General features: G+C 41.4%; 1 long non-coding RNA gene across 1 annotated transcript in view; it reads right to left on the reverse strand.

The window, feature by feature from the left end:
- The window catches only part of LOC106148425, a 10,240-nt gene extending 4,532 nt beyond the window's left edge, over positions 1–5,708 (reverse strand). The window contains exon 1 of the long non-coding RNA XR_001233850.1: positions 5,132–5,708. This is a non-coding gene — a long non-coding RNA (uncharacterized LOC106148425). The remainder of the gene's footprint in view (positions 1–5,131) is intronic.
- Positions 5,709–18,329: the final 12,621 nt, after the last annotated feature.

Raw genomic sequence — 18,329 nt, forward strand, 5'->3', positions numbered from 1 at the left:
TTTTTAGATGCTATTGTGAAAGGTGTGGTTTCCCTAATTTCTCTTTCAGTCTGTTTGTTGTTTGTATACAGGTATGCCCTTGACTTTTGAATGCTAATTTTCTATCCAACTACAATACTGAATTTGGTTATTAAATCAATAAGCCTTTTGGTGAAGTTTTGGGGTCTTCTATGTAGAGTATCATGTCATCTGTGAATTATGACAATTTCACTTCTTTCCTATCCTTACTCCCTTTATTTCTCTCTCATTAATTGCTCTAGCTAACATTTCCAGAACTATATTGAATAGGAGTGGTGACAGTGGACATCCTTGTCTTGTTCCTGATTTTAAAGTGAAAGATTTCAATTTTTGACCATTTAGTATGATGTTAGCCATTGGTTTGTCATAGATGGCTTTGATCAGATTGAGGTAAAGACATCTATTCCTATTTTCTGTAGGGTTTTTAAAATCAGGAATGAGTATTAGACTTTCTAGAAGGCATTTTCTGCATTGATGGAGATGATCATGTGACTTTTGTCTTTGATTCTATTGACATGGTATATTACATTAATTGATTTGCATATATTGAACCATCCCTGCATTCCTAGGATGAATCCCACTTGGTCATGGTGTATAATCTTTTTAATGATTTGTTGTATTCTGTTTGCTAGTATTTTATTGAGAATTTTTGCATCTATATTCATTAGGAAGATTGGCCTGTAGTTCTTTTTTTTTTTTTGGCTGGGTCTTTGTCTGATTTTGATATCAGGATAATACTTGCCTCCAGGAATGAGGTGGGGAGAATTCCTTTCCTTTCAATTTCATTACAGAGTTTGAGAAGAATTGGTGTTAAATCTTCTCTAAATTCCTTGTAGAATTCAGCTGTGAATCCGTCAGGACCTGGGCTTTTCTTCATTGGCAAGTGTTTTATTATATTCTTAATTTTGCTGGCTGATATTGAGTCATTCAGGATTTTTTTATCTTCTTCATTCAGCTTTGGTAATTCATATGTATCTAGAAATCTGTCCATTTCCTCTGTGTTTTCCATCCTTGTGAAGCTAATTCTTAAAAATAGCTTTTTGGATGTTCTGAAAGAAATCAGCCTAAGAATCCAATGTTCTCAAGTACATATTCTTCCCACCACCAACCATAGAAACCAAGTAAGACCCAGGAACAATTTGAGTAAGTGCAGTACTTGGATGTATCTGAATAGACCTGAAGTCCTGAGGAGACCTGCGGGCCTCAGGTAGAGGATCAGCTGTGGCCTGGGGAGGGAACACAACCTTATCAGTGGAGAACAAAGCCCTGGATATAAAGCCAATGAGAGAAAACAAAGAGAGATGCAAGCAAACCCAGTGTGCCAAGGACCACAGCAGTCCTGCAGAGAAAGGCAGACTGCAATGTGAGAGCTGCCCAGGGTACTGGATCAGTGTACGGAAACCTTCCATAGAGCACACAGACTGCAGGAGACAAGCTGAGGCAGAAAGATTACAAGTTGCAGTCCCATCTGGGCAAATTCGTGAAACCCTGTCTTCAATAGGTAAATAAATAGGGGCTGGAGATGTAGCTCAGTGGAATGTGAAAGCCCTATGTTCAATCCCCAGTACGCCAAAAAGAAGTCTCGGGGTGCTGTGGATATACCTCAGTGGTAGAGCACCCCTGGGTTTGATCCCCAGTACTAAAAAGAAAAGTGGGAAGGAGAATGGAGGTAAGGACAAGAGGAGAAGAGGAAGGGAGAAGGGAAAGTAGAAGGAAGAAGCCGCTACCCCTGCCCTGCCCTTAAGCCTCAGAAAAGAGAAGAGCTGGGGACAGGGCTGGAGATAGCACAGACATGAGTCGTTGGGTTTCAGCAGTGACCTCAGCTGCTTTGGGAGAAGCAGGTAACCTGGGCATCTTAAGCAGAGACTCTTGTCATCGTCTTAGTGTTTGTCTTTGCACCTCACTCCTCCATTCCCAGGAAGGGCGAGTGGCTAGGTTTCCCTACAGCCCTTCTTCCCAGATGCCTGGACAGCCGACAACCACTGAGGCAGGACATGGGGCCGCAGGCCCAGGTGTCTCTGTTGCCACACTCATCTTCGGTGGCAACCAGCAACTCCAGAGCACCACTCTGCCCACGGGGCCTCCCACCCACAAATCCTCCACCTGCTCCTTGACAAGAAGGAAGAGAATCACATGGCTGCCTTGTTCCTGCAGAGTTCCTGGTCCACCTACAGCTGAACCGGAGGCCTCTGTTAGTAGAAGGAGATGCCGTGTCTCCACCTCACCCCATGCAGGGCTCAGGGCTGTCACCTTGGCGGTCCCCGGCTCCTTGGTGTGGCCTTTTCTCTCCAGCCGCCCTTCTCCCTGGCCTCCTGTCTCAGCCAAGTTCAACTTTCAGGTCTGATTCAGACAGTGTGATCCTTGGGTGTGTCTGGGGGGTGCCAAAGGTGAAGTGGCAGTGGCTAGGGACCCAAAAATGTCCCGGTCTTCGCACCCACCTGTAGGCTCAGATGTTGTGAGGGCTGCACAAATAACTTGTCAAAGATGACACTTTTCCACCCTGACAGATCTGTCCTTTCAAGTATGTGCTGAGGATTTTCAGTTGACCCAAAAATGTTAAAAACCTATAATCTCAGCGCTCGAGGAGGCTGAGGCAGGAAAATCACAAGTTCTAGCCCAGCCTGGGCAATTTAACAATTTAAGGAGACCCTGTCTCAAAACAAATAATAAAGGGCCAGGGTGTATATCAGCGGGAAGGCCCTGGGCTCAATCCTCACTACAAAAAAAAAAAAAAGAAAAGAAAAGAAAAGAAAAAAAGATGCAATATTATCAGGCCTACTGGAAGGAGTAGCTGCTTCCAAAAAGATGATTCGATTCTCCTGATGTGGACTTCATGGTTCTGGAGCTGGCCTGGCCAGCCGTGTCACCCAGGGCTTGTATGTGTCCACAGCTGTCATTATCCCTTCAATTTGAGATTAACCCCGGTGCGGATAAAGTTTCTTTAAGAACCGTATGGTATCTTTGTCCTTAAAAGACATTTACCTTCAGAGTCTTTTGTACTCAGAAGCCTTAATATCAAAATTATACAAATTATTTCTAAATAACTGGCATGTTAGTTAGTTTGTTGGCATATGGAAGAAGTGAGACTACATATTTATGAAAAGATTTTAGGCATTTTTCAAATTCTATCCAGACACATGCAATGGCTTAACTATTAAACGGTTACTGTCGATGTGACCCCTGAAGCTTATGCTTACTGCTTGGTGCGGTGACTGTGATAATATAATTTCTGACAGCTCATGTTTTCTTAGGAGTGTTTCTTATCTATTCGGATAAATCTTTCTTCCCCGAGCCCATTTGGATCTATTTAAGCAGCAATATATGTGATAAATATCCTGAAGATATGTTTATTGGGCAGAAAACTTTCATATAAGAAATTTGTCAAGGAACCTCAAGGAATGAATTTTTAACACTTCCAAAATACAATTTAATGGCTAATTAGTCAGAGTTTTTATTTGAATTATTCCCTTCTGATCGGTAATATATACCCAAGAAAATATCTGTTTTAGGGCCAAGGATATAGCTCAGCAGTGCAGTGCCTGCCTGGTAAACACAAGGTCCTGAGTTCAATTTCTGGTACCAAAAAAGAGAGAGAGAGAGAAAAAATATCTGTTTTAAAGAATTTCCTGAATAATCAAAACAATCTATAATTTCTGTTTCACTACCTTACTTTATAGTAGAGCTAATAGTTGGCTTTTCAACCTGCAATAAATACCTTTCTCTCCCTTCTCTCCTGATTGTGCCATAATTCACACCAGGGAAGCACAAGTTTAACTCTATATGACAGATATTTATTTAAAATGCCTTCTCCTGAATATATTAACATTTTTTCTTTCTACTTGTTAAAGTAGCCTTGAGTTCAGCACTAAAATCAGATTCATAATTCTGTTATGATAATAACCCCATGCTGGAGCAGGATATATCATTTCAGAGGAAGTTAGTGAGCTACAGCACAATAATTGTATGTTTACTGCATTGAGCAGTTTAAGTGAGAAGAATGTATGGACACGTGTGGTGTCTTTGATCTCTCTGACCATGTCCGAGTACAAACCCAGAAGTCATATCCAAGCCAACTAGCAACAATCCATTCCATGGGTGTTCAATAATCACTTTTCTTGCTTTTCTGGGAAAAGAAAACCCCCCACTCCTCGAGAGTCTTCACTGTAGCATCATGGGCACAGGAGTTGTAATTTAAACATCCCTACTGCGACAAGGCTTCCATGGGAAGGTGCTCTGAAAGAAAGACGAGGAGAGGGCGGGTCACCACATTCTGGAAACCAAGAGTCAGGTGACATCGGCAAGAGTGGCAATCCAATTAGGACAAACAGAAATGAGTTTTATTTTCCTATCAGGATAGAAGTTTGATAATGCATCTCTTCCTGGAGAGAATATAGATGGAGTAAAGTCAGCCAGCCAAGAGATTTTTCAAGGTGGAAAATATTTTACAGATCAGGAGAATTTTGTAAACGAGAGACACGAGCCCAGAGAGGTCTGGGGCTCACACAGCTCACAGGTACTTGGCGCACATTGAAACCCAGTGATCTGAGCCACCCACCCCCACTTGTTTTCAGTCATACCACCTGAGAGACCAAGCCTGATAAATAATTAAGAGGAATCTCTGGATGTAAAATCCCAAGGTAGTTTTTGTCTGCATTCTGTAGCGATTTGCTACTTCCTTATATAACATGACTTTCGTGTTCCAAGCTCCCAACATAAAGAAAAAAATATCTATACTTCACATGATATTGTATAACGATATATATTATTGACTCTTTATCTGTAGTAGGACTAGGACTGGAAACTCCAGCTTCCCATATTCTAGATCTTGGCCCAGGGTAATTTTTCCCACACTGTAAAGAACATGCTCTGCAGTCTTGGATCTAGAGCTGGCACTTTACTCATAGGTAAGGGAAACTTCCTGGCAGAGCTGGCTCTGGTGGCTACCAGTCAGCCTGGTAGCCATCACGCAGAAAATAAGAGAACACCGTGCTTTAGAACTCTGAAAGAGCATTATCTGAATACTTTAAAGCAGGGAATTCTCAGTACATATAACTATGATAAAACCATTCTTTCTGGGCGATTCCAATGGTCATCTGAAGAAGTCTGAACTCACATTTCAGTAAGTGTCAAACCTTTGAATAATTTTGAATTGTTGCAAATCTCTGCTCTTCAAATTATCCAGAAGAGTGCATTGTTGTCCCTTTCTGGTCCTCTGCAGCGGAAGCTTCCTTTTTGTAGCTACATTCAATTACACGTCTGAATAGGGGTTAAGTAGAATTTCTGAGGTCCTCAGAAATAAGCATCATATTTGCAAAGTTCAGTGTTAGTTTTAAAATTGTACTTCTTTACAAATAAAAGAAAAATCATCAGATTATTTTGTATGGCTTCCCCTTTAGTTCAATTGATGAATAGTTCATCAGAAAAAAAAATCTTCAATATTCAGTTTTGTTAAGGGCACTGACATGGACAGAGCGGAGCAACTTTAAACATAGTAAGAAACATGGCCAGTATCTTTTGGGTACAAAGAATAAAACAGCACCTGCCTCGCTTTCTTTGTCCTCAGAGGTTAATGCCACCAGATAAGCACTGTTGACACTCTTAGATATCTAAACCCAGGCTTAGTTACATACATGGACATTTCAGTTTGTACTCAGAGTTCTGTTGCCGTATCTTCTCTTGTAAGCCCATAGTTAACCTTACCATCAAATAGTTCCTTTGTTAATGAATGTCTATGAATTCATTTATTCACTCGTCCACCCACCCACTCACTTAAGAATGATCATATTGTGGTGTCACAGGAGCTTAGAACTGGGAACCGATCAGTGCAATATCTACTAGTGGGTCAGGACTGTCATGGGTAAGATCATGCCTGAGCTCTTTATTTGAGACATTAATAGAAAAGAAACATTTGAAAGAACACTTAAGGGAGGGTAATCGTCCTGTCACCCGAATCGCTTTGGAGGGCATCCTTTGTGAACATGAGCTGGAAGTGGGGGGAGCTAAAGGAGCTGCTAGGAGACGTGTAGGAGGAGTGAGGTAATTAACCACAAGTGTCTCAACCATGACATCGGCCTGAGAGGAAGTCAGAGACTCTGGCAAAGGAACAAATTCTCTCCTTCTTCTGGACCCAATATTTTCTTCAAATGCAGATTTCTCTTCAAAGCCATAAAAAGTCATTCCTACATGGATCAAAATTAAATGTCACTCTTTTCCCCAAACTTTTCACCCTTAGCATGACTGGCAAAGAAAAAAATTCCCATGATGAAAGTAGACAAAATGGGGCCCAACAGACCCACCAACACACAGCTCTGCACTGTGCAGATTTCTTATTTAATCACCACCAGACTTTGGACTGACACGTTCATTTAATTAACATTTCCTCTTCTCAGATTTGATTTTGTTCTGTTTTGCTCTTAAAAATACTACAGAACTTTTAATATAAGACTCTGACTACCACTTTGTGATCTTAAGAGAACAACCCGAAATGTACAATTGCTGAGTGCTGTGTGATTGGCACGGATGTGGAGAAATCCTTGCTAAGTAACTGGATACCCCAAGTGTCTTGAGTGTTTTAATAGCCAATATTATTGTCAGCTTGTGGCTTATTTATGCCATTAATTATGACTAGAGAAATTATTTTCCAATCTGGATTATACCACAAATTGCACTTGAGATTTCACTGTGAATAATGAAATAGTGGTTGCTCAATAAATGTTTGGCTTCAACTAGTTTTGCATCTGTCTTCCTTTATCCACACTGTTGTTTCCTCTGCCTGGGAGGTCTCTCCCCAAATGCTGCTCCCCTCTCCCCCCGGACCGTTGACTCATGCATCAAGACACCGTCAGTTATTACCTCCCACATCCCCTTCTCTCACTATCCCTTCCCCTCCACCCCACACGGGGGAGCTTTCTGTCTCTCTTCTGCATCGTCATAGAAACCGCGGTGTTTTCCAGTCATGGCGTGACTATGCAGCTACCCAGAGGCCCTATAATCTTGTGAGCTTTCTGAGGACAAGAATCGTTCCTTATATCTTTGAATTTCTAAGACCAGCATACTAAACACGCAATACACATGTTCTGAATGGATGGATGGGTGTCAAAATGAAATTTGACATGTAAATCAGTCTATCTGGCTATCAGTCTCATATGATTTTCAAAGGGAGAGAGAGACAGAGAAAGAGAGAGAGAGAGGGAAGGAAGAATTTAAGAAACTTAACGTAAGACATAAGAATTCGTTCCTTTGCCGGAGTCTCTGACGTCCTCTCAGGCCGATGTCAGGGTTGAGACACCTGTGGTTAGGGTGTCCTTTGTGTCCTGTTCCTTGTGTTCCCCAAGTGTCGGTGCCGTGCCTGGTTATGACTGCGCGAGGAGCATCCCTCAGCCGCGTTTGTGTCTCTCGCCGTTGCCCATCACCCGGTCCCGTTTGCTTTGCTCTGAGCAGCAAAGAGACTTCGACTGATTATGAGTCAATCACATGTATAAAATATATCCTCTTTAAGGAAGAAGAGCTTTTAAACATCTGAAAAGAAGAGAAACTGTGATATTGAGGTCTTGTGGTATACCAGACATGTTCATATCCTACTGGCCATTCTTATAAATACAAAAATTTCATCAGTTTGCCACAATCTGAAATTATTAACAATAGAAATAATTTTATTTAGAAGGTAACTGTGGTAGTGGAGAAAGTGATGACTTCATTTACATAGAGACCAAGGTTTACCTTCCAACTCTACTGCTCAATGTGAATCAGGCAATTTCCTCAGCCTCTGTTTCCTTGCCTAGAAATTCTCTACCTATAAAGTGGAAGCAAGGTAAGACTTTGTCATTTTGCGCTAGGAACGTAAACAACACAAACCCTGCTTGGCACAGTGTCTAGCACATGCGAAGTATTCCTTGCCTTCTTCCCAAGGGCATAGTGATAAAGAAGTTTCGAAAACAGATTTCTCGTTGATTACCTCAGCCTGCTCCACACATTCCTCACCCAACCCCACAATCACATTCAGATAAAAGTGAGTTAAAATAAGCACCAGGGTTCACCAGGGTAACCCTCAGGCTGTATTCTGTCACCCTCCTTTTTCTCTTGACACATTTTATATTATTATATATCATTTATCAGGCTGTTTATTTTAATATGCCTCCAAACCAGATCATAAATCCCTTACAAGAAGGTCATTGCTTTTATTTCTGATTCTGAGTGCCTTGAAATGACCTGATAGTGATAGTCAATAAATGATTGATTAATTCATTTACTCACTCATTGAACTGTCAATTAAAACCATCCTGGAAGGGAAAAGCAAAGGCAGAAAGTTGGCTAGATACAGAATGAGAAGCAGAGTCCTGGCGAGGGTGTTTATAAGCACCTCAAGATTGCCGGGTGTTCCTGTATTATCCACTGCCAATTCTCTTCCCTGTCCCTCAGTTACTGCTCAGCAGCATTGGCATTCTAGTGGGGAAGCAAAACAGGACTTCAGACAGGTCCTACCAATGGTCCAACTCTGGGAATCATTTCTTCAGCAGAGGCCCAAAGCCAGAGTGGTTAGTTAAAAATTCACAGTTCCCCGACAGACCGCTGCCTGATTGCCGGCATTACACCGTGCTGTCGCAGCCAGCCTGAGGATGTCTTCCTAGAGGAGCAAGTGAGAAATGAAACAAGGAGACACAGAAAATGTTTATTGAAATGCAAATGAATCCTTTGTGCGTGTTCTTTAGTTCCTTTGAAATAGAAAAGCTGTAAGGAGACAGCAGCATTTGTGTCGCAGCCTCCTCCCCTCCTTGCATATATCTACGATGTCATAGGGCACCAATAATATGAAAATATGTAAAAGTTTTGGAGAGGAAATACTTATTTTGTAAATGCATACTTACCACTAAAAATAGCAATACAAATAGTAAAAGTTCTCAGAAGTAGATTAACATTGGCTCCAAAGCATTCTCCTTCCCCATGGGACTGTGGACAGCAGGGGACACAGGTGGAGGCTGCCCGCTCCCGGCAGGCTCTGGAAGCCGATGGCTGGGTGCTTGCTGAGCTCTGCAGGCCTGGCCTGCCATCTGACCTTGGAGCGACTGCTCCACATGGGTTTCCGCTCAGCCAGCCTCTTCTCGGAGAACAAGGACATTCCTCATCTGCGTCCCTGGTAAACAGCAGTTGCTGGGAGAGCTGGAGCTGGCACAGCCCTCTGTATTCAGCATATAAGAAAGTTCTCTTGAAACGGAAAACACTTTTAGTTCTTTTAAGCATCACAGGCTTTGCTGGCCGCCATGCTGAACGGAGCTGGGAGGGGCCATGCCTGCATTTTGAGATCCACAGCACAGAGCCCTCAGCCGATGGCTGTTAGCTAAGAGAGCCTTGCGCAGGTGCATTTCTGAAAAGTTGGACCAGAGTTTTACATTTTTCCCTGATACTCATCAAATGCTGTCTTTTTGTACTCATGGATTTTATGGAACAACCTCTGAATAGTGATTCCCTACGGAGTCTTTTCTTCTAGGGACGAGGACAGCAGGATTTCCTGTAGACTAAGCCATCCTTCGCCTGGACTTGGAAGTGAGCATCCCTTTTACGTTATTTTTTAATGCGCCCTCTGGAAAATTCTAAATTGCATCAGTCTTAAGTGGCAGTTTCATAACCTCCATTTGCATTTTGAGCCTTTGACACAGTTGCAATTTAGTGGCTTATAAATTGTAACCTCATTTAGAACCACAGTCAGAAATAATCTTTCTCCCTTGTCCTGAAGAAAGGTAATCTCTTGGATATTGTTTTAACCCGAAGGTAAAAAGACAAGAGTATGGAAATCTGGCCCCCTCACTCCCCCCACCCAACACATCTTCCTTTTGTTTTCTCCTGGTAGCGAAAGAAGTTTACCTATGGCTGAGATTCTGAAGCGGCAATTGACGCTTTCTTTACAAAATCACGTCTCCTCTCTACCACCACATGACAAATAGAATCTGTGCCTCCTGGCACTGGCGAACAATGGGGGAAATGGATATTAGAAAAATCTCATTTATCTTCCGCTTTATTTCTTGATAGGGGTCCTTGTCACTCGGACTATTGTGTGACCAGCTTGGGAAAGGGCATCTCATTAGTTTTTCTTATCAAGATAGCAGGGTCCTTTTAAACAGCAAGGCACTTACATTTTGGATTCAATTAGGAAAGTGCAGTGTGCATGTGTGTGTGTGTGTGTGTGTGTGTGCGTGATCTTTGTACCTCAGAGACTCTGCTTAGAGACAGAGCATGGCCACTGGATCCTTCCGGCGTGGCTTTCACCACAGTTGCACAGCGCGCACACCCCACTGTGTGAAGCCGCGAGGCGGGCAGCTGAGAGTCACCCTCCCCGGCCCCAGGTCTTAGTGTGAGGCAGAATGAGTCTGGGTACGCAGCCAGTGGTCTGTGGCATGGGAGATATGTGTAGGTTTCCTTTCTGAAGTGGTTTTTTCTCAAAGCCAAACCAAAGCCTTCTGTGGCTTTGCCAGGGTCCAGAGTTCCCTGGCTGCCTCAGCTCGCTCACCCCAGGCAGCTCTTCTGAGAGGCAAACTTGGGAACAGTTCACTCTCAGGAACTGGACAAGAAGAATGTCAACAATGAGCAGTGATTTAGAATATGTCACATGGAATTCAACTCTTCCACATAGTTTAGAAAATCCTACTGACAGCCACATGAAGTGGGACAACTGTACAGCAGGGCGCTGGTTAGTAAATTTAGCTGATCCACGGAGAGAAGCTCCTTTCTACCAGCAGCTGTGAAAACAAACTGAAAATGAAAATACCCTGCCAGCGCCGTGAATGATCTCCTGGGGATACTGGCCTCTTTTGAAAGCACAGTGATGCTTTCAGGACAATAGGGTGCCATGTAGCTCACTTGTTGGGTGGTTATGGGATGCTAGTGGCCGGCAGGGTTGAATTTCTCCTTGTGGAATGCTGCCGAGTCTCCCCCTTGATAAAGAGGGGTTTGGAGGGAAAGACTGTACTTTACAGGGTCTAGCCGATTTCTTCATAATTATGGTCTTCACACCAGTTCACAGGTGCCAGCCCTGGCAGAGGGAGCCCCCTCTCACGATTTGCCTTTGGTCACCGAACACATTTGTGATTTAGAAACTGTGTGCCAGATCATAAGCAATCAGCCTCCAGAATGCAAGTGGCCTGCTCACCGGAGAGTTCTTGTGTCCATACCTAGAAAACAAGAACTCTTCAGATTTATTCTGGAGGAGAGGAGTGACTGACCGCAACGTAGATACCCCTGACTAAATCTCTTCCCTGGGAAGAAGAAACTCCTGTTCAAGAGTATGTCAAAGCATGACACTGGAGACCTATGTTCTGGCTTGGCTTTTCTGTCTTGCTTCCTGGGACTCATGTGAAGACATTGGCTTCCGGGGCCCTCAGCTTATGCAGAAGTGATGAGCAATGAGAAATGAGCTCAGACCTTTCCAGGAGCACGCATCCTAACCCTTCAGCTGGGACCCTGGGGAACCTGACCTCTTACTCCCTCTGAACATACAAAACCTCACTAACAGCTATTACAGGTATCACTAATGTGTTTTAAAGTGCATATGAGTCTTTTTCTCTCTGAAACAGAGCATCTAAGGCCACCTCAATGCTTCATACCTAGGGTATAAAACAGCACAAAGACTGAAGGTCTCAGCTAAAGACAGAAAGGGAACCTCCAAAACCAGACTTCACCTACTCCATCATTTCTCCACGAGCCGGTCACCTGTAAACAAAGGCAGCATACATTCCCCCCAAAAATGCAAGTCAACAAATTCCTGCCGATAATAGCCATGTTTAACAGCTACTAATCCATAACAGTCCCACGCAGAATTGCTTCACTTTGGGTCACATACATGACAGCGGCTTGGTTTGGTTTCTTTACATTGTCACTCAGCCCTACTCCCGTTCCTCACTGTTTACTCATGTCCCTTTCTATCGCTACAACACTCCATAGTGCTAAATATAATCTCAGTTACATCCACCTTCATACATAATTAAAGCATGGATTAAATGCTCTGAAAATGAAAATCACTGCCTTGACTTGCCAAAGCTAGGAAAATTATCCAAATCCAGTACACTTCCTGAGTTTAGTTTCATAGAATATTTATGACAAGCTGTGATAAAATATTGATCCAGGATGTTCTGACCAGACACAGGTGCCACATATGAAACTTGTATGACACTGTTTTTCAAGAACCTCTGATGCTTCAGCTTTGCTTTGTGTTAGTATCATCAGCTCCACAATTTTGTGTTTAAAATGTGAAATTGAAGTCCAGAAGAGTAAGTGGTTTGCCCGTGCTAATAACTTTTTCCTGCCCACTCTACTTTCTTTCAAGTCCCTTTGCCAGTGAGGGAATTGGAGAATCCGAAGAATACCTCACATTTCCTCCCATCTGAAAGCTCTGGCCTTTATAAATAGGGTCACAAGCACATGCCTGATTCTCTTCTTTACAGACTCCATCCTAATTTCCGAATTCAATGACAAGAGCCTAAGTTAACTGGCCTTTTCTATGTATCTCACAGCCCAGCAACTTATTCCCATTTTACTGCCTTTTTTCAATCCCAGTTCTTCTTGTCCCATTTCTCCTCCACTCTAACCCTAAAGCTTCTTCGGGTCTTTGAAGTGTCACCTGCCACAAGATAATCTGTTCCCTGAGGTTTCCTGTCTCGGAACCCTCCACCCACCTACTTTCTATATGGATATACACAGTATGCTAATGCTATTTTAGACTTGATTTCAACTCTTTTGTATTTTTGACAAATTATAGACAATTTGAAAATGCAGGCATATGTGGGCATAGGATTTAGCTACCAAATTCCAAAGCTATTGTTCTGTTGCTAAACTGTGACTCTGCCTGGGTAAGGAGTTAGATGACCTACGAACAAGTGATGCTTATGGATTAGAGACACAATGGATGTATCCATAGGGCTTGGGAATATAGCCCCAAAAGGCAAACAACCCCTCAAATTTTTAAATCTCTTTATTTTGAGACTTCGTGTGAAGTTTTACCTGCCATGATTAACCTGCTCATCTTCAATGTTTAAATATTTTAACTGATTCCACATTAACTAAAACTCCTAGTCTACAATGATTTCCTGAGTGTACTTACTCTACCAGTTGAAAATGCTATACTGCCATTTACATTGATTCTTTCCACTACTCTGTAAAGAGGTGAGGTCCTTCATACTACTTCAGTGTTATAGTAGAGAATATGGGTCTGCAGTTTGACACACTTCACTAGGTCATAGAACTAATAATGAGCTAGGATTCGATAACAGGTATATTTAATTCCAAAACTTGCATATAAATGTCTTTCGCCTCCAAGAAGCTTCCAACGGCACTGATATCATGATATATAAGGTATATCCATCTGTTCTTCTACACCCTACTACCGAGCAGCAATGGACAGACACAACCCAGTGTCCCGGCACGGGGAGTGATGCTGATGCCCTTGTGAAGCCCAGCTGCACACAACTCTCGACCCCAGGAGGAATACCATTTCCCCATCAGGCAAAGCTGAGAATAACTGCAACAACTAATGCACAGCATCATGTTGACCCCACCACCCTATGCGTTGCCTCTTTGCTGTATGTGAGGATATATAGAGCTCTAGAAGTAACGAGCTGTAGCTTAAATGGGTCAGGTGTTCATTTTGATTTTCTCTTACTGCTTGCTGGAAAATACTTTGTGGTTTTGTAATTTTGTTTCTTAATATCCAGGATGATTGACCATGCTACCCAGCAGCCTTGAGGAAGGCATCCTTAAATGTCATGACTATTTATCCCCAAATATTAGAACAATCTTGTTTGAGATTTGATCTACTTGAAACTATCATGATAGCTGCATTCCATTTGGTTCAGTGGCTGAAATAAAGGGGAGGGACACCAGGTTTATAGCTTGTGCTCTTTCCTGCTACTGCACATGTCTCCCTCTGAGAGGCACCGAATTGAAATGTTACATGCTCCTCACCTTTCCTCATGATATACTGTGACTTCTCAAGGCTAAATATTTCAATCCTGGATTTTCAGCGGCGAGGCTGAAATGGATTTTCCCCTCTATTCCTCTTTGAAAGAGGTACTATGTCTAAAGAAGCCATTATCCTCTGATATTTTCACTCTGGTGAAATATGGATTCTCATAGATAACTCTGCACACATTCACACATTCTTCATAGCCAAGAATGGTAAAGATTTCATTTTATAAATGATCTCGTAAAGAAAAGGCAACTACATTTTCTGAATATACTTGCCTTTTCTGTCTCATAGTAAAAATGTGGTTCTGTTTTTCTTTCCAGAAGGTTGGCTATTGTTGTAAGTAAATGGCGGGATATGTTTTCTCTTTTATGTATAGTCAGGTCAGTGTTACGGTAAGGAAGTCAATATTATCAACTATTTTCTCTGAAAGAAAAAATGAGTTGGACCTTCTCCAATGTTGTTTAATTTCTTGTATAGAGGGCTGTATCTCATAGAGAAGGATAAAGCCCTAGAAATCACACAGCTTATTTTAGACAATGATTTCAATTCACATGCATGGCCTCTGCTAGTAGTAGATTTGCATTGCAGATTTTGAGTTGATTCTCTAGGTGTGATGATTTTTCTCATGTTTCTAGAAGAGGCAAAGAGTTACCCGTAACCTCAGACTTGACTAGAGTGCCCCAGAACTGGGACCCTGGCCACATATTCCCCAGAACTTTAAAAGGACTTGTCTTCGGGTAGAGATAATTTGAAAATCTTCACTTGTTCCCATTTGGTTTTAAGGACGCCCCACTGCCCCGAGCACAGCATTCAGATTCCCTGGATCAGAGCAGGCAATCTGCTCGCTCTGTAACTGCCACATTGATCTCCACAGAGCAATGACTTTAAATAGCCATTTAGATTGATTCCTGTGACAGCCCAGCGAAGATACCCACCTCGCCATAATCAGCTCCTCCTATGTGACTCGCCTCGGACTTAGCTCCAAAAGTGCCAGTCTCATTAAAAACTGCAGAAAACTTTCAGACCGTTTAACACTCTGCAAATGCTGTTCCTAAATCCAGGGGATAATGATGCACAATGCGAAGTACAACCTTGTGGCTTAGTGGTATTTTGTTAAGGCGCGAAGTCGACGCTATCAAAGGAAGCCGAAAACAACAAAACTCACAAGTAAACAACACAAAGCAAAAAGGCCCTGCTGAAAGCACTGAGCTCTCAGTCAAAGAACTGGCTCACGTGGACATGGCACACAAAGGTCTCACATTATTTTCGTTAAGCCCATTTAAACTTTTGTTCTCCATTTACTATCAGTCTTAAATCTGCTCATTTTACTCAAACTCTTAGCTAAATATAATTCCTGTAATGTTTCATAACACTGAAAATGTACACACTCTCCAACATATACATTCCAGTTCTACATATGTATTATAAAGAGGCCCATGTGAAAATATACATGTAGAATTTGAACAATATAGATATCCAGGAAGAGCAGAATGGATTTTTCAAAAAATGAAACATCATACAGCATTAAAAAGTAAGGTAGTGCAAACGTGAAATGACATTTCTCACTCTAGGATGGCTACCACCAAGAAAAGACAGGAAATAGCAAATGTCAGCAAGGATGTGGAGAAATTAGAACCCTCATGTGCTGCTGACAAGGACATAAAATGGTGCTACCAATTTTGGCCTGTCTCAAAATGTTGAACATAGTTATCTGATGCAGCAATTCCCCTCCTAGGTACCTACCCAAGAGAAATTAAAATATGTGCTTGCACAAAAAAACTACACAACAAAGTTAAAAACATTATTCACAATAGCCAAAAAGTGGAAAACATCCAAATGTCCATCAAGCGATGGATATATAAACAAAATAACAAAATTCATACAACAGAATATTATTCAGCAATACAAAAGAACAAAGCTCTGACACTTGCTATGACCTGGTTGAACTTTAAAAATATTAGGATAAGTGAAAGAAGCCATGTACCAGAAAACAAATATATGAAATGTTCATAATATACAAATCTACACAGACAAGAAGGAGATTGCCTACAGTCTGGTGCAGAGGAGAGGCAATGGAGAGTGAGTGCTGATGGGTACAGGACTTCTTTTTGGGATGAATAAAAATGTTCCAAAATTAGGTAGTGGAAGCGCCCAGCTAGCTCAGTCGGTACAGCATGAGACTTTTGAAATTAGGTAATGGGGATAGTTTTGCAAGCATATGATTACACTAAAAAATTAAATTGTATTGTTTAATGGGTAAATTGGATGACATATAAATGACATCTTAACAATGCATTTTTTTAAGAAGAAAAAAAGTAACATAGAGAAACAATGTCAACAGGACTACAACATAATGCTGAACAGGAAAAAGCAAAGAATGCATATGGCACGATCCTAATTATAAAAGTTTAGGTATTTGCCAAATACTACCTGTGTGTCAAGGATCCAAATCAGGGTAGTAATAAAGGGTGGTGCAGGAGAGGAAAGGAGATTACGGGGGTCTCCAGGGGTATTTGTGATGTTTTACTATGGTTAGTTGGAGATACAAGCATCTTTCTATCTCTGTTGAATTTTTTGAATGTGTTTTATAACAAAAATAATAGTAATAATTTGGATTCCATTCATCCAGAAGGGTCAGGACACTCCCATTTAGGTTTACAGACTTTTGATTACACTTTAAAGCTGAGAGGAAATTTGTGAGTAGAGTTCTATATTTGCCCCATAAAAATCAGAGCCTCAAATTATTGTCAATACGTGGTCAGTTGTGCACCACTAGGAACACGGTTGCTTTTCCTTTTCATTGACTCCTCATTCCTCTTTCGACTGGTGCCTTAAGAACACTGAAACGCCTGTGGTATCTTACACTGTGGTCACTTAATCATTTCTCTAACCACGTCTTTAACTCTTGAGATTGTCCTAAGTTTAAACCAATACTGACATTTTATGAAAATATTCTACATCTACTATTATATCGTAAGTAATATAGTAAGATGCTTTTAGGAGTTGTTGTTTTTTGTTTGTTTTTTTTTTTTTTTTTTGAGACAAAGTCTGACTTTGTAGTGCAGGCTGGCCTTGAACTGACTCTGTAGCCCAGGCTGGCCTCGAATACGAGGCAATCCTCCTTCTTCAGTCTTCTAAGTGCTAGAATCCCAGGTGTCCATCACCATGCCCAGCAAGATACTTATTTTATTAAGGTAAATCTAGATCTCTTACAGGCTTTCTAAAGAACTTTGTACATCCACTTAATAGTAAACCAAAATCTTGACCTATTTGCCAATTTAGTAAATGTTTTCATCATCAAACTACTTTAGACTTCTTTTGTGTACTTTTTTCCAATTTTCTGGTGTAAAGAAAGGCATACTCCGAGTAAAACCTTATAAAATAAGGTGATTTAACATTGTGGGTGACTGAGTATATTCTATGTGGATTTTTGCTTCCTTGCAAATCATGTGTTTAACATTTCAACTGTCCTGTTAGAATTTACTCTTCAGAAAAAAAGAATTGGCTTTTCAGAGTCCTAATGGTTATTATCTAGAACTTACTATATTCTAAGGCTGTGGACAATTTGTCTGAATAATACAGAGGACATGTCAAGGTCTTCTTAAGAACTGCAGGATCTTCACATGAAATGAAAAGGCTTTTTCCTTGGTTTGAAGAGCCTTTGTATCATTTTCCCTAGAACTGAACTCATAAACCAATCTGTATAACTCTGTGGGGTCCTTCCTGGAATGAAAGTTCACCAGAAGAATTCTTTACTATTATTTTGATTTCTGATTGCTGGGAAACTCACACATAAGCTACCTAGACCCTTGTAAAAATATGCAGATTGCTTTATCTCAACGAGCTCAAGAGCTTGATTATGATGGGTTTTTCTGTTTCCTTTTCCCTGAACCATCTAATTCTGCAGTTCATAAACAGGAGCACAATAAAAAAAGATCATGCCTTGTATGCAAATAATTAGTCACTGTTCTTCTAATAAGGGAATCTCCTTCCAATCAGGTCAGTCAGTGAATTGTTTGCATTTTAATAAAATATTTATGTTTCCAAGTCTCCAGTGGCCTCACTGTTGCAATATTTAAAGGAACTTCAAAGTGAGTAATTACAGACGTGTCCCAGGAAAATTTTTTCTTTAGCAATGACCAATTCTGTCAAAACTCTGAACATCAGAAATCCATGTTTCTCCCACACCTCTTGTTTCTCTCCATCTTCTGCCTTCAAATATCTTCTCTCCATGTGGTAATTAAGGGCTAAAGTCAAGTGGGGCAACATTAAAACCCATCCAGGGAAAAGTGGTGAGAAGAGAGAAAGCAGGGAGAGAGATTGGAGGATGCTATGCTGCTGACTCTGGAGGTGGAGGGAG

Source organism: Chinchilla lanigera, unplaced genomic scaffold (assembly GCF_000276665.1).
Source record: "Chinchilla lanigera isolate Chin_1 unplaced genomic scaffold, ChiLan1.0 scaffold00020, whole genome shotgun sequence".
Taxonomy (NCBI): Eukaryota; Metazoa; Chordata; class Mammalia; order Rodentia; family Chinchillidae; genus Chinchilla; species Chinchilla lanigera.